The sequence below is a fragment of the Hypomesus transpacificus genome, chromosome 6 (genome assembly GCF_021917145.1).
Source record: "Hypomesus transpacificus isolate Combined female chromosome 6, fHypTra1, whole genome shotgun sequence".
In the NCBI taxonomy this organism is placed as follows: domain Eukaryota; kingdom Metazoa; phylum Chordata; class Actinopteri; order Osmeriformes; family Osmeridae; genus Hypomesus; species Hypomesus transpacificus.
In genome coordinates this window covers 573766-591334 of record NC_061065.1, presented here as the reverse complement: position 1 = coordinate 591334, position 17569 = coordinate 573766, and the positions used below count along the sequence as shown (strand labels likewise).

Genomic DNA, 17569 nt, shown 5'->3' with positions numbered 1-17569 from the left:
GCAGACCCAGACAGAGAGTGCTGCTTGATAACAAAAACCTCACAAATGCTAGATTTAAATATGCACTCGTTTCATTAAGAGAAATGAAAACACAATGAGAGCAGACTCGCTGGCCAGAAAGATGCAGAATAACAATCTTACTGACTTCTGGAAGGAGGTCAAGATCATAAATAATAACAGAACTCCCCTCCCTTCTGATATCAAAGGGGTTAGTTGTCCAGAGAAGATTGCTGATCTATGGCATGAGCACTACAGTAAACTATTTAATTGTGTTCAAAGTAACACAGTGAGAATTGATAATCAATATAAAGGTATCTCTGCAGACTTGATAGTTAGATCAGTAGATATTTATGATGCCATCCACATGCTAGACAACAACAAAGCTTGTGGTATGGATTCCATTTCTGCAGAGCATCTAAAAAATGCCAGTTATAGACTCAGTCCATTTCTAGCCATGTGTCTCACTGGAATTATGGTTCATGGTGTTCTACCAAACTCTATTATGTCAGTACTGTTAGTGCCTGTTGTTAAAGATAAGGCTGGTAAACTGAACAGCATAGACAACTGTAGCGCCTCTCTAGTTTGGTGGATTTGTAATGAGAGGTGGCTAACCTGAGTTCGTTAGTAATTGTTACTAACTTAAACCAATTTAACATATGAAAAAAACAATACAACCAACTGTTAAACAAAAACAGGAAAGATTTACTTCAGACAAAAAATCAGTTCTTCAGTTATTGGTTCAACATTTACATGACATCGTAATGCACATGGACACACAATACAAACTAGCCGGCAATGCTAACTACACGAATACCTTAATTCAGTACAGTTCTACGGTGCAGGCCTGAGTGTAGCTCGTGTGCGTTGTAGCCGTAAACAAAATGGCTGTTTCGCCAGGATGGCACAAAATAACAAGGAGCTGGTACCTCGGATCAGCAGTGCGGTAGCACACGCACTGCGGCAGAAGGGCGGCAGCAGGTGAAGGAGAGACCGACCAAATACTCTCGTGGATTTACGAGACGAACCAACTCAGGAAGAAGACTGAGGACGACGACAATCCCGACCTCCACCGGCTCCAACCTGGCACTCGCTGTCGCTAGTCTGGCGGCAAAGCCCGTGCTTAATCCAAAACCGCCAACAGCCAAACTCCTCTTTCTGGGTTATTGTTGTTGGTTGAGATATTCACCCAACAATATAAACATAACACCACTAATGATAATATAAAATCTTCACTCTTGGTATTTTACCGTACGCTACAATTTTCTTCTCCCTCCAACTCCTCCGCTCGCTCTGTCTTTTTCTACTCCAACCTCATCTACCCCAACTTCCCGTGTTACCCTGCCCTTTGACCTCAAACCGGATTGGCTTAACATCATAATCAAAATTAAAGCAACAACATAGATTCACAAAACATTCATCTTACTCTCTTCATATTTGTAACCGGTACATTTTAACATGCGTTTTTTAAACAACAGATATACATTTCCAAATGCTGTATTCAGTAAAACATGAACAATATGCATTTCTCATCAAATCAAAATCATACTCTCAAACCTTAAAGTCTATTTATTAAACTATGAACTTAAGTATTATGTATTCAAACTTTTATATTTATGTAATAGGATTGTTTCAACAGAAATGTTTACCACCCGGGCTACACAACTATCGACCCATTGCATTGGCCAGTATCTTGTCTAAAGTGTTTGAGAGAATTATTTGATTGAAATTGGAAATGTATATTCTGACTGCAGAAAATCAGTTTGGTTTTAAAAGAAAACATGGTACTGATCTCTGTATCTATGCTCTGAAGGAGATTGTCTCAGGTACACAAGTCTTAATTCATCTGTATTTTTATGCTTTATTGATGCTTACAAAGCTTTCGATCGAATTTGTCATGAAAAACTGTTTATGAAGCTAATAGCGAGAGGTTTCCCTAAACCTCTTGTGAGGATTTTGGTGTTCTGGTATGCCAATCAAACTTTTCATGTTAAATGGGACAATGTTGTATCAGCTGCTTTCCATGTTGGTAACGGAGTTCGACAAGGAGGAATTTGATTTCCCTTTTTGTTTAATATGGATATGGACGACTTATCAAGCCAGCTGAATAAGACAAATACAGGCTGTCTTGTTGGTGAATCTATTGTCAATCATCTGATGTACGCAGATTATCTGGTTCCACTCAGCCTGTTGCAACAGATGCTATGGGTGTGCTCTCAGTATGGCTTAGATCATGATATAAAATATAATGCAAAGAAAAGCCACATAATGATAGTCAGAAGTAATCAGGACAGGAAATTAACCTTCCCTACCTTTTATTTATCTGGCAGTCCCCTTGGTGTTTGTGAGGAAATAAAATATCTGCCATGTCATTTCTGATGATTGGACAGATGACAACGATATGTATCAACAGCGCTGTCAAATATATTCTCAGGCCAGTATGTTATTAAGGACATTTTCTATGTGCTCAGATTCAGTTAAATGTTCCCTGTTTAGAACCTACATAACACCATTGCACACTGCTCATTTGTGGTCTATGTACAGGAAAAGGAGTATACAGATACTGAAAGTAGCCTACAATGATGCTTTTAGATTGCTACTTAATGTGCCAAGGTGGCATAGTGCTAGTCAGTTGTTTGTGTCTAAGCACGTACCAACCTGTAAGGCAATCCTGAGACAACTGATGTATGGTTTCAATGATGCTTTTAGATTGCTACTTAATGTGCCTAGGTGGCATAGTGCTGGTCAGTTGTTTCTGTCTAAGCACGTACCAACCTGTAAGGCACTCCTGAGACAACTGATGTATGGTTTCATGTGTCGACTGGACAAGTCTGAGAACTGAATAGTAGAGGCCCTGGTCAACCCTCTAAAGAGCTGCTATCGATTACTTGGAACTTAAGACTACATTGGCACAAAAGTCTTCATACTTTTTATGCACTGTATTATCTATGTTTTATGTTTTCGTTTTACTCTCTTTTTTATAGCTCTATGTCTGTTATTTTATGTGGAACTTGGCGTCTGAAATAAAGATTTATATATATATAAATACATATATATATATCAATGTTTCAGGATTTGTATAACTTTTTACCATTGCATACAAAATCGGAAATGCAATACTAAAAAGATCAGCTTTTGTTAAGAGATCCAAGATTACAAGATCCACAAGGCCTTGGCTAGAAACCAAGGAATGAGTGGGGGCTTGGTCAGCCCACACTCTCCTGAAATGTTGCGTGTGCGTCTTGCCAAGCCCGCGCGTGTGTAAGTTAAGGCTGAGTGTGTGAGGATGTGGAGCACGCGCGGGCAGGAGGAGGGGAGACATTCATTGGAAATTTGGCTGGAAATTAGCCAAGCAAGCATGTTTCAAATATTCACCAAAAATCGACCTTTGATCTTACAGTCAACTTTTTCACAGATTTGTGTTATAAACATTCTCAAGAGTCTTCATATGAACTTGTGATTGAATCAGAGTATCAGTTTTTGACTGGCTGATGTGTAAAGCATTATTTTAGCGTTAGCGATAAGTTCAATTTGCTTTATATCAATCATTTTTGGAGATATGAAGTTGCCTTTGCACACGGTAACATGTTGTAGTGTCTTCCATCGATATACCAAGTTTCGTGTTGATATCTCAAAGATTTGCTGAGACATGACTTCACATCCTGTTTGGCTGCTTTTCTGATGAATTTGATTGGCTGTACCGGACAAAGGGTTGTGAGGATCAAAATTCTTTTCGATAACTTTTGTGACGCTTGGTCTGAAGATCATCTCTGGTAACTTTGAAGAAGATATGACAAAAATTGTAGGAGGAGTAGGCTTTCAAAGGTTTTTGATAAAACCGGAAGTAGCGGAAAATCTATATAACCGGAAATTGACGCCATGGGGTGCGTTGAACTCGGCTTGAACCAGGGAATCCAATAGTACCTCATTTTTGAAAATGGGTCATACGGTTCAAAAGTTGCGTGTGTAAACACAAGTCCAACTTTGACCCGTTGGTGGCGCTGGAGTGGTCTAATGGGAGACATGAAACTTGGTGTAGGTATAGAATCAACTGTCCTTAATGAGTGTGCCAAATTTCACAAAAAGTTGTCGAAGTGTTCTAGGGGCTGCCATTGACTTCCATGGAACAAGAATAATAATAATAATAATAATAAAACTAACAATAACAATAGGTTTCCTCCTGACGGAGGAATCCTAATAATAATAAGAAAAGGTAGAATCACTTATGTGGCTTTGCCGCTTCGCGGCTTGGCCACCAAATATAGCTGCAAGCAGCGATGTGGTGGCCAAGCAGTCAAATGACCCATAAAACACTGTAGAAATCCTCAGAACAGGGTTCCGAGTGCATGCAGCAAGTTTGGTGTGAATCCATCAAAGATTGGCTGAGATACGACCCAACTTGCTGTTTGATGGCTTAATTGCACATTTTGATTGCCTGTACCGGGTAAACGGTTGTGAAAATCAAACAATCATGGGATGGCCTTTGTGAGGCTTGGTCTGAAGATAATCTCTGCGAAATTTGGTGAAGATTGGACAACATGTGTAGGAGGAGTAGAGAAAAAACATTTTTCAATGAATTCAAAATGGCGGCCGCATCAATTCAGCTATTATCACAAATGATGATGGGTCACACACGGGACGTCCCAAGATATCATGAAACAACGGAATCACTTAATAAAGGCAAACAAATCAACAGTTATTGGCCAAAACACATTTTTGCTTCCTGCGGCCACGCCCAGTAATGACATGACACCAAATTCATTGGACAGCCTCAGAAGAGGGTTCCGAGTCATCACACCAGGTTTGGGGTTGATTTCTTAAAGAATAGCTGAGATATGATCCAACTTCCTGTTTGGTTGCTTTGTTGCCAACTTTGATTGGCTGTACCGGACAAACGTTTTTGAAAATCAAATATCCTTTGATAACTTCTGTGAGGGTTGGTCTGATGATGATGTGTGCCAATTCTGGGGAAGATTTGACAAAAATTGAGGGAGGAGAAGCAAAAAAACGTTTTTCCACAAAATTCAAAATGGCAGAAAATCTATATAACCGGAAATTGACGCCATGGTGTGCGTTGAACTCGTCTCAATCCAGGGAATCCAACGGTACCTCATTTTTGAAAATCGGTCATACGGTTCAAAAGTTACGTATGTAAACACAAGTCCAACTTTGACCAGTTGGTGGCGCTAGAGTGCTCCAATGGGAGACATGAAACTTGGTGAATATAAAGAAGGGATTGTGCTTAATGAGTGTGCCAAATTTCACAACTTTTTACCATACGGTTCTAGGGGCTGCCATAGACTCCAATGACAGAAGAAACGTAATAATAAATATAGCTGCAAGCAGCAATGTGGTGGCCAAGCAGTCAAATGACCCATAAAACACTTTAGAAATCCTCAGAACAGGGTTCCGAGTGCATGCGGCAAGTTTGGTGTGAATCCATCAAAGATTGGCTGAGATACGACCCAACTTCCTGTTTGATGGCTTAATTGCACATTTTGATTGCCTGTACCGGGTAAACGGTTGTGAAAATCAAACAATCATGTGATGGCCTTTGTGAGGCTTGGTCTGAAGATAATCTCTGCGAAATTTGGTGAAGATTGGACAACATGTGTAGGAGGAGTAGAGAAAAAACATTTTTCAATGAATTCAAAATGGCGGCCGCATCAATTCAGCTATTATCACAAATGATGATGGGTCACACACGGGACGTCCCAAGATATCATGAAACAACGGAATCACTTAATAAAGGCAAACAAATCAACAGTTATTGGCCAAAACACATTTTTGCTTCCTGCGGCCACGCCCAGTAATGACATGACACCAAATTCATTGGACAGCCTCAGAAGAGGGTTCCGAGTCATCACACCAGGTTTGGGGTTGATTTCTTAAAGAATAGCTGAGATATGATCCAACTTCCTGTTTGGTTGCTTTGTTGCCAACTTTGATTGGCTGTACCGGACAAACGTTTTTGAAAATCAAATATCCTTTGATAACTTCTGTGAGGGTTGGTCTGATGATGATGTGTGCCGATTCTGGGGAAGATTTGACAAAAATTGAGGGAGGAGAAGCAAAAAAACGTTTTTCCACAAAATTCAAAATGGCAGAAAATCTATATAACCGGAAATTGACGCCATGGTGTGCGTTGAACTCGTCTCAATCCAGGGAATCCAACGGTACCTCATTTTTGAAAATCGGTCATACGGTTCAAAAGTTACGTATGTAAACACAAGTCCAACTTTGACCAGTTGGTGGCGCTAGAGTGCTCCAATGGGAGACATGAAACTTGGTGAATATAAAGAAGGGATTGTGCTTAATGAGTGTGCCAAATTTCACAGCTTTTTACCATACGGTTCTAGGGGCTGCCATAGACTCCAATGACAGAAGAAGTGTAATAATAATAATAATAAGAAGAAGAAAAGGTAGAATCACTTATGTGGCTTTGCCGCTTCGCGGCTTGGCCACCAAATATAGCTGCAAGCAGCGATGTGGTGGCCAAGCAGTCAAATGACCCATAAAACACTTTAGAAATCCTCAGAACAGGGTTCCGAGTGCATGCAGCAAGTTTGGTGTGAATCCATCAAAGATTGGCTGAGATACGACCCAACTTCCTGTTTGATGGCTTAATTGCACATTTTGATTGCCTGTACCGGGTAAACGGTTGTGAAAATCAAACAATCATGTGATGGCCTTTGTGAGGCTTGGTCTGAAGATAATCTCTGCGAAATTTGGTGAAGATTGGACAACATGTGTAGGAGGAGTAGAGAAAAAACATTTTTCAATGAATTCAAAATGGCGGCCGCATCAATTCAGCTATTATCACAAATGATGATGGGTCACACACGGGACGTCCCAAGATATCATGAAACAACGGAATCACTTAATAAAGGCAAACAAATCAACAGTTATTGGCCAAAACACATTTTTGCTTCCTGCGGCCACGCCCAGTAATGACATGACACCAAATTCATTGGACAGCCTCAGAAGAGGGTTCTGAGTCATCACACCAGGTTTGGGGTTGATTTCTTAAAGAATAGCTGAGATATGATCCAACTTCCTGTTTGGTTGCTTTGTTGCCAACTTTGATTGGCTGTACCGGACAAACGTTTTTGAAAATCAAATATCCTTTGATAACTTCTGTGAGGGTTGGTCTGATGATGATGTGTGCCGATTCTGGGGAAGATTTGACAAAAATTGAGGGAGGAGAAGCAAAAAAACGTTTTTCCACAAAATTCAAAATGGCAGAAAATCTATATAACCGGAAATTGACGCCATGGTGTGCGTTGAACTCGTCTCAATCCAGGGAATCCAACGGTACCTCATTTTTGAAAATCGGTCATACGGTTCAAAAGTTACGTATGTAAACACAAGTCCAACTTTGACCAGTTGGTGGCGCTAGAGTGCTCCAATGGGAGACATGAAACTTGGTGAATATAAAGAAGGGATTGTGCTTAATGAGTGTGCCAAATTTCACAGCTTTTTACCATACGGTTCTAGGGGCTGCCATAGACTCCAATGACAGAAGAAACGTAATAATAATAATAAATATAGCTGCAAGCAGCAATGGAGGGGCCAAGCAGTCCAGAGCAGGACAAGGCCTCCATAGCACTTGCGCAACAATTAAGTCACAACAACCTGTTGCACTCATGCAACACGCCAAGTTTGGTGGAAATATCTGTTTGCGTTCCAAAGTAGTGATTGTTTACAGTGTTTTTTTCTGGTATAACACCGCAGGCCTCCTCTGCTCCTCGTGGGAACAATGGAACCCAAGTTTGGTGACAATCGCACAAATGGTTGCTGAGTTACGCTCTCACGTGTCTTTTGCGGCTTCGCCGCCGCCTTTGATCGTCTCTACCGAACAAACGGTTTTGAAAATGTAAAATCCATCCCAACACCTTTGTGAAGCTTGGTCTGAAGATCATCTGTGCCAAATTTTGTAAACATTGGACAACATTTGGGGCGTGTAAAAGGTTTTTACTTTTCCATGAAATCCAAAATGGCGGCCGCATCAATTCGGTTATTATGAAAAGTTATCAATGGCCAGGCTTGATATCTCACAAGACATCAACAGACAAAGAAATTACTTTATTAAGTTAAACACTTCAACGGTTATTAGCCAAAACACGTTTATGCTTCCGGCCACGCCCCCTTTTAGTCACATGACACCATTTTTGGAGGACATCCTTAGAATAAGGTTCCGAGTAGGCGTACCAACTTTGGTGTCACTGCTTCAAAGAACTGCTGAGATATGGCTTCACTTCCTGTTTGGCGGCTTTTCTGCAGAATTTGATTGGCTGTACCGGACAAACGTTTTTGAAAATCAAATATCCTTTGATAACTTCTGTGAGGGTTGGTCTGATGATGATGTGTGCCGATTCTGGGGAAGATTTGACAAAAATTGAGGGAGGAGAAGCAAAAAAACGTTTTTCCACAAAATTCAAAATGGCAGAAAATCTATATAACCGGAAATTGACGCCATGGTGTGCGTTGAACTCGTCTCAATCCAGGGAATCCAACGGTACCTCATTTTTGAAAATCGGTCATACGGTTCAAAAGTTACGTATGTAAACACAAGTCCAACTTTGACCAGTTGGTGGCGCTAGAGTGCTCCAATGGGAGACATGAAACTTGGTGAATATAAAGAAGGGATTGTGCTTAATGAGTGTGCCAAATTTCACAGCTTTTTACCATACGGTTGTAGGGGCTGCCATAGACTCCAATGACAGAAGAAACGTAATAATAATAATAAATATAGCTGCAAGCAGCAATGGAGGGGCCAAGCAGTCCAGAGCAGGACAAGGCCTCCATAGCACTTGCGCAACAATTAAGTCACAACAACCTGTTGCACTCATGCAACACGCCAAGTTTGGTTGAAATATCTGTTTGCGTTCCAAAGTAGTGATTGTTTACAGTGTTTTTTTCTGGTATAACACCGCAGGCCTCCTCTGCTCCTCGTGGGAACAATGGAACCCAAGTTTGGTGACAATCGCACAAATGGTTGCTGAGTTACGCTCTCACGTGTCTTTTGCGGCTTCGCCGCCGCCTTTGATCGTCTCTACCGAACAAACGGTTTTGAAAATGTAAAATCCATCCCGACACCTTTGTGAAGCTTGGTCTGAAGATCATCTGTGCCAAATTTTGTAAACATTGGACAACATTTGGGGCGTGTAAAAGGTTTTTACACTTTTCCATGAAATCCAAAATGGCGGCCGCATCAATTCGGTTATTATGAAAAGTTATCAATGGCCAGGCTTGATATCTCACAAGACATCAACAGACAAAGAAATTACTTTATTAAGTTAAACACTTCAACGGTTATTAGCCAAAACACGTTTATGCTTCCGGCCACGCCCCCTTTTAGTCACATGACACCATTTTTGGAGGACATCCTTAGAATAAGGTTCCGAGTAGGCGTACCAACTTTGGTGTCACTGCTTCAAAGAACTGCTGAGATATGGCTTCACTTCCTGTTTGGCAGCTTTTCTGCAGAATTTGATTGGCTGTACCGGACAAACGGTTTTGAAAATCAAATATCCTTTGATAACTTCTGTGAGGGTTGGTCTGATGATGATGTGTGCCGATTCTGGGGAAGATTTGACAAAAATTGAGGGAGGAGAAGCAAAAAAACGTTTTTCCACAAAATTCAAAATGGCAGAAAATCTATATAACCGGAAATTGACGCCATGGTGTGCGTTGAACTCGTCTCGATCCAGGGAATCCAACAGTACCTCATTTTTGAAAATCGGTCATACGGTTCAAAAGTTACGTATGTAAACACAAGTCCAACTTTGACCAGTTGGTGGCGCTAGAGTGCTCCAATGGAAGACATGAAACTTGGTGAATATAAAGAAGGGATTGTGCTTAATGAGTGTGCCAAATTTCACAACTTTTTACCATACGGTTCTAGGGGCTGCCATAGACTCCAATGACAGAAGAAGTGTAATAATAATAATAATAAGAAAAGGTAGAATCACTTATGTGGCTTCGCCGCTTCGCGGCTTGGCCACCAATAATAAATAATAATAAGAAAAGGTAGAATCACTTATGTGGCTTCGCCGCTTCGCGGCTTGGCCACCAAATATAGCTGCAAGCAGCAATGTGGTGGCCAAGCAGTCAAATGACCCATAAAACACTTTAGAAATCCTCAGAACAGGGTTCCGAGTGCATGCGGCAAGTTTGGTGTGAATCCATCAAAGATTGGCTGAGATACGACCCAACTTCCTGTTTGATGGCTTAATTGCACATTTTGATTGCCTGTACCGGTCAAACGGTTGTGAAAATCAAACAATCATGTGATGGCCTTTGTGAAGCTTGGTCTGAAGATAATCTCTGCGAAATTTGGTGAAGATTGGACAACATGTGTAGGAGGAGTAGAGAAAAAACATTTTTCAATGAATTCAAAATGGCGGCCGCATCAATTCGGCTATTATCACAAATGATGATGGGTCACACACGGGACGTCCCAAGATATCATGAAACATAGGAATCACTTAATAAAGGCAAACAAATCAACAGTTATTGGCCAAAACACATTTTTGCTTCCTGCGGCCACGCCCAGTAATGACATGACACCAAATTCATTGGACAGCCTCAGAAGAGGTTCCGAGTCATCACACCAGGTTTGGGGTTGATTTCTTAAAGATTAGCTGAGATATGATCCAACTTCCTGTTTGGTTGCTTTGTTGCCAATTTTGATTGGCTGTACCGGACAAACGGTTTTGAAAATCAAATATCCTTTGAGAACTTCTGTGAGGGTTGGTCGGATGATGATGTGTGCCAATTCTGGGGAAGATTTGACAAAAATTGAGGGAGGAGAAGCAAAAAAACGTTTTTTCACAAAATTCAAAATGGCAGAAAATCTATATAACCGGAAATTGACGCCATGGTGTGCGTTGAACTCGTCTCGATCCAGGAATCCAACGGTACCTCATTTTTGAAAATCGGTCATACGGTTCAAAAGTTACGTGTGTAAACACAAGTCCAACTTTGACCAGTTGGTGGCGCTAGAGTGCTCCAATGGGAGACATGAAACTTGGTGAATATAAAGAGGGGGCTGTGCTTAATGAGTGTGCCAAATTTCACAACTTTTTACCATACGGTTCTAGGGGCTGCCATAGACTCCAATGACAGAAGAAGTGTAATAATAATAATAATAAGAAAAGGTAGAATCACTTATGTGGCTTCGCCGCTTCGCGGCTTGGCCACCAATAATAAATATAGCTTCAAGCAGCAATGGAGGGGCCAAGCAGTCCAGAGCAGGACAAGGCCTCCATAGCACTTGCGCAACAATTAAGTCACAACAACCTGTTGCACTCATGCAACACGCCAAGTTTGGTTGAAATATCTGTTTGCGTTCCAAAGTAGTGATTGTTTACAGTGTTTTTTTCTGGTATAACACCGCAGGCCTCCTCTGCTCCTCGTGCACAACACAACTTTGACCCGTTGGTGGCGCTAGAGTGCCAAAGTATGGGACATGAAACTTTGTGACTTGAACCAGGGGACTGTCCCTAATGAGTGTACCAAATTTCACAACTTTCGACCAAGCGCTTCTAGGGGCTGCCTTAGACACCCAGTCTTAAGAATAATAAATATAACTGCAAGCAGTAATGGCGGATTCCTCCAAACATTGCGAACCATTGAAAAATGTATTTCCTGTACAAATTGTCACTGTTAAGAATAATCCATGCTGCACATATACCAATGGGATAAACTCATTTAATGCAACACCAATACGATCCACAAGGGTCTTTGTTTCAAGCCAAGTAATGAGTGGGGGCTTGGTCAGGCCACAATTTCCTGGAATGTATTTTTGGGATTGTCTATATAACTGTAATGTGAATTTCAATTGAAAGTGCAATTAAAATGTGTGTTTGTATCCTTTATTGCAGTCAGTTATTGCAAAATCCTTTTGTCACTGACTGGATTGTTTTGTTTTTTACGTACTGTCTCACAAAGCAGAATATTTACATTTAGTCATTTAGCAGACGTTCTTATCCAGAGTGGCTTACAGTAAGTACAGGGACATTCCCCCCTAGGCAAGTAGGGTGAGGTGCCTTGCCCAGGGACACAACATCATTTGGCACAGTGGGGAATCGATCCGGCAACCTTCTGATTACTAGCTTGACTACCTCACTGCTCAGCCGTCTGACTCCAATATATGAATATGTCTTGACAGCTTAAGATAAACACTACAGCTAGATTATTGCAATAGAAAGTTATCATGTGGAAAATTGTCTGTCTGTGTAATGCACTAATGTGCACTTATGTCAATGTATGATTTTATCAGAACAATAATTTGTTCTAGAATTGAAAGGAGGCATTGCATTAATTAGCTATATGGCAACAGTTAAAGTGTGTTGAAGTAAAGCAGAGGATGTTTAAAAAGAGATTCACTATGTATGAATATGGATGTATAAGAAAACAAAAGGCAAGAACAAAAACAAGGAGATTTGTAATTGTGATAACAAGGCACAAACAAAAACTCAACAAATTATTCTTTAGTAATCATTCAATGATCTCACTGAGTGAAAAACAATATTACACAACATGATTAAGGATTACAGCTACATTTTAACATGAAACAAAGGTTTGTAATTGAAAACATTGGGTACAATTTAAGAAATAGTATAAACACATTTCAACTATAGTATCATTTGTTACCTAATTTGTATTTTGTGTTTTTTGAGGCATGTCACCCAATGAAAAATCATATTGAGCAGGTTAACCAATGTTTTGCTGCTCCTGAATCTTCAGCAATGTTGAAAGTGCTTTGTGGTGTGGTTGTCAGCAGGACTTTGCTATAGAAAAAACGGACAGACACATCTCTAAAAGTGTACCATTTGTCTATCACCAACACATCATTTCCCCACACGTGACCATGATGGAGGCAGTCATGTCAGACACAGCATACACTGTTTGTCCATCACTTTGTGGGTCCTAGTCATGATTTTCTCTTTTTCTCTCTGCTCCAAGACTTTTACCAGTACATTTACCTGCACACACAGGAAACATTTAAACAACATTTTAGTAAATCAACACACTGTAAAACCCCTTTATGCATTCAGATTACTGCAAGGTTTCATGTGAAATCTGTTACAAATTATAGTATTACAAAAAGTCAAATGGCAAGTTCCTTGGCATGATTTGCTATTACAGGACATTGAAACAGATGCATTATTTATATGTATAATATTAGGATAGCACTTCTGATTTTTTTACATGGTAAATCATTTTAAGTGACTTTCTATTCGATGTGTTCTTGGATCAGAAATGATGTCGTTATTGATCTGGTCTGCTGGTTGTTTGGAAGAAACTCATCGTAACAAAAGGCCAAGTTTTGCACACATGTCAATTGGGATCGTTCATTGATGAAAATAGCATTCTGTCCTTGATTTTGGCAAGATGGGGTCAGCATTATGTCTGCAACTTTGACTGGGTTCCTTCAAAGAAAAAGGGGTTGAAACAAACAAGTGTGAGTACAATGAAACCAACATCTTACATAACAGCATACTTTGAAATCGCATTTAACATTATCAAAGTACCTATTTTTTTTCATCACACACAAACCAATTGTGTTTCTGTGGGGTGAAGTCCTGAAGATGACCATTTTTGTGTTTTGGTGGCTTCCTGAAGTACAGCAGTGAAGTATGCCTTAAACGTTCCTTGTTTCACTTCTGAAACCTGGAATATACCCTTCTACTCTGATGTGCATCTTCGTAGTTGATGTTAAATTGAATCTATCGACAGATTACACACAGTTTGTTTAAAATGTGAAACTGATTTGACATTGCAACCACATCTTTAAACTGTACGAAAAAATAATAAATGCCTTTCCCAAGTTGAGCTCTTTGTCTTTAAACACTGCCTATGTATATAGACCACATTAACTATAAATTAATAACAAGTTTGAAGAGTCCATTAGCCGTAAAAGTAAACATTGAAACTGCAGCTTAAGACATGTTCAGGGCAAAACAGAAGTGTGACAGTGTTTGGGACCGAGGAAAAAATGCATATAGTAGCGGCTTTGTTTTAGTAAACAAACATATTAGTGGGGTCCAGAGAGAATAAAAGTATGATCTTTTTAAAAGCGCAATCTACGTTGTTTCAAGGTTATTGTGCTAAATTGAAGTTAACCTAGAGCTACGTCTATAAACTATTACTCAAAAGTATAGCTAACTTGTACATGTTGACGTTTTATCGTTGATGAAAACAATTGGTTAACCTTTAGTATAACATCAGAAAAGACAGAAACATATTAGATTATTATACATAAGAAAATGTACCTTTCAAAGTGCTTGGATGATCTGTAGTTTCCTTGCAGTCGTGTGAATTAAATTACGATACTGTACAAACGTGCATAGGTAATGGACATTGTTGCTCTGGCAAGAGCTTGTTTGCCCTGATTGGCTGATCTCCCTTTCAACTTGTTTTGTTCGTTTTGTGGCTGCATTAAAACGATAAGCCTATTATTAGTTAAGTTAAATAAAATGTAATCGCAATATCATGTAGTTCTGTAATAATGTATTTTACCACTTTAACATCAGTGTTGCCTTCTGCCTCCAGGTACATGACATTGTTGTTTTTTTACGTCAGTGCACTGTTGAGCTAGGGAAAACACTTTCACTTTGACGTGACTTTGAGGAGTAAGTTATTTTATTAACTGTGGTATAATATTGGAATAAATATAGGAGTCAAAATGTTGATCGCTATTTGGAGCTTATTTGAAAAAGAAAGTGATTGCGGGGTGACAGGTCATGTTTACATTTACATTTACATTTATTCATTTAGCAGACGCTTTTATCCAAAGCGACTTCCAAGAGAGAGCTTCACAAAGTGCATAGGTCACTGATAATAACAACAAGATAGCCCCACAGCATTGCGGGTAGTCAAAAACAAGAAGTACATATTGTGAACAACCAAAAAATAGTGCTAAAGGGAAGAAACCATAAGAGCATGTAGTTAAACAAGTTAAAAATTACACAACATTAATCTCTAAGTGCAGGTGTACCTGTAGGAAAGCAATAAAAATAGGATTAACTAGAAAAAGAATACAACAGTTTAAATCAGCTACCACTAACCAACAAGAGCAACAGTCTAAGCAAGAGTCATTGTGAACCTTGAGGAAACTAGCGTTGGGTTCAGCAAACCATTCCTAAGTACCATTGTACTCCCGGAACAAGTGTGTCTTGAGCCTTCTCTTGAAGGTGGAGAGACAGTCCGTGTCTCTGATGGAGGTGGGGAGTTGATTCCACCACTGGGGTGCCAGGCAGGAGAAGAGCTTGTGCTGGGACCGGGCGGTCTTGAGAGGTGGGACCACCAGGCGGTTGTCTGAAGAAGACCGTAGGTGGCGGGTGGGGGTGTAAGGCTGCAGGAGAGACTTGATGTAGTCGGGCGCAGTCCCGTTCACTGCTCGGAAGGTCAGTTGCTTGATAATTGTCTACATGCAGTGTGCCGCACACTTCAACAAATAACCATTTCAAAGTAAACAAAGGCGACCTGAAAACAAGTATTTACTTTGCATTCATGATCTGAACGAGCCCAGTTCTTCTTGGCCGCTGTAGAACGTTTGCTGGAACGTGGCATCTAAAAAATACAGAAAAAATCACAACTATAAAAAGCCACATACCACACTACTGAACAACTATTTCATAATCTTAAATAATTGTAACTTCATGCTCAACAGTTCTAGTATACAGACCTTTAAGAACATGATAAGATGGTTTGAATTCTCAAGACACCAACCTCTTTTTACTTTACACATCCAATATTTCCCTGTATTCTATTTCAACTGTGTACATTCGAATGTAAGTCTGTAGATATTAAGAAGCAGATAGATTGAAGACTATAAAAACAAATTTGTGTATATATAGATAAAATGTTACATTAGTACGAGCCCTTGACCTTTTAATAGCATTAAGGGGTATGTGTCTACATATTTGTTTAAAATTTCGCTATATAGTTTCGAGAACAAACAATGAAATAATTCCTGGAATTTCCGCTGATACTTCTTAACCACTTTCAGACCGACTTCAAACGTTCGCTTAAATGTTTTCTATTTTCCACAAAATCGAGAGTTATTTAACACTTTGTTAGCACTATCCTTGGTCACAATGTTTGAGTTAAATTATCCGGACACCTTCTAAAATGGCTGTTTCTCAAACCAATTAGCACTAGGCTACGGCTAGCACTACAGCTATCTTATCAAACAAGTTACAAACGTACTGTAGAACGTAACCCGTTAATGAGCAGCGTCACAATATGTGATCGTTCGAATGTCGGTCCCACAGCGTAACATGACAATAATGTTAAAAGTTTTATAGCTTGCAAGCCTGCAATACATACTGTAAACAAAGAAATCCTTAGCTCACCTAGCCTAGCTCAAATTAGCTAATATCTTGTTAGCTAATAACACGCCTTAAAACTATATCAAATAGTCTTCCAATTATCATACATATAATAACGCTAAGATACATGTTTTGTAGGCTACTGTCGTTATATGTAATGATTACTCACGGTCAAATAGTGCAACAAGGAAAATGAAAAGAGCTGCAGTAGTAACGCTAGTTGTCTTCAGGTCTTCAGAGATGAAATAAGTCTTCTTGTTTGGGTCCTGAAGGTGGAGTGCTGAAGCTCAAAATCGTGCATTAGAACGATCCCTCGCGATAGAGGAGCAGGATTTTTCTGTATCGCTTTAATACTTTCCTTCAACCCTTTTACAATGTGTTTGCATGTCCAGTTACTGCACATTTTTCAACGAACAAACATTTTGTTTCTTTATCGACACAGGCAAGTTTTCAGGACACCTATAGTCCGCATCCAATCAGAGCTCATATACGTGACACCTTCATAACATCCACCAATCGTGTACCCCAATATTCAACGTAGGACGTAAACATTCACATGCATTTTGGTGAGCCGGTAATACTGTCAGTGGGTGACAGACCTTCAAATGCATAAAAACAAGTCAAACAATTGTATTATTCAGGTATTCCGTAAAGAAGCATAGCAACATTACACTTGAACCAGCATATTTGTTAGGCTATATTATTAATTGGAAGTGCATTTTATGTGAATATTATTTATAATAACTAAATATATAGTTCAAGAAATGATCTGATTTAAAATAACTACTTTCTTTCCTTCACTTTTGTCTTGTAATACACAAAGATACAAGCCCTAAAGGGAACCTTTCCCTGAGGAAGCAACTACAATTCGAGCCCTATGCTCAAGCCTTACCAGAGTTGGTGTATCACAGTGAACTAGACATCCCATTCAACATTATATGCAAAAGGGAAAAATACACCAAACGAACATTTAGCAGAAAGAGACTAAGTAAAAATGTACATTTACATTACATTTATTCATTTGGCAGACGCTTTTATCCAAAGCGACTTCCAAGAGAGAGCTTTACAAAGTGCATAGGTCACTGATAATAACAACAAGATAGCCCCACAGCATTGCAAGTAGTCAAAAACAAGAAGTACATATTGTGAACAACCAAAAAATAGTGCTAAAGGGAAGAAACCATAAGAGCATGTAGTTAAACAAGTTAAAATTACATAACATTAATCTC

General features: G+C 39.6%; 1 long non-coding RNA gene across 5 annotated transcripts; it reads right to left on the bottom strand.

Annotated features, from left to right (window-relative positions):
* Window positions 1-12435: 12435 nt before the first annotated feature.
* LOC124468697 lies at window positions 12436-16535 on the bottom strand. Of its 5 annotated transcripts, none has more exons than XR_006956215.1 (4): window positions 16510-16535; window positions 15511-15579; window positions 13539-14440; window positions 12436-13436 (listed from the first exon to the last, which is right to left on the bottom strand). It is a non-coding gene; the product is annotated as an uncharacterized LOC124468697 (long non-coding RNA). The 5 variants fall into 5 exon arrangements; XR_006956216.1 differs by having other exon boundaries at window positions 13539-13733; XR_006956217.1 differs by lacking the exons at window positions 15511-15579; window positions 16510-16535 and adding an exon at window positions 14527-14746.
* Window positions 16536-17569: the final 1034 nt, after the last annotated feature.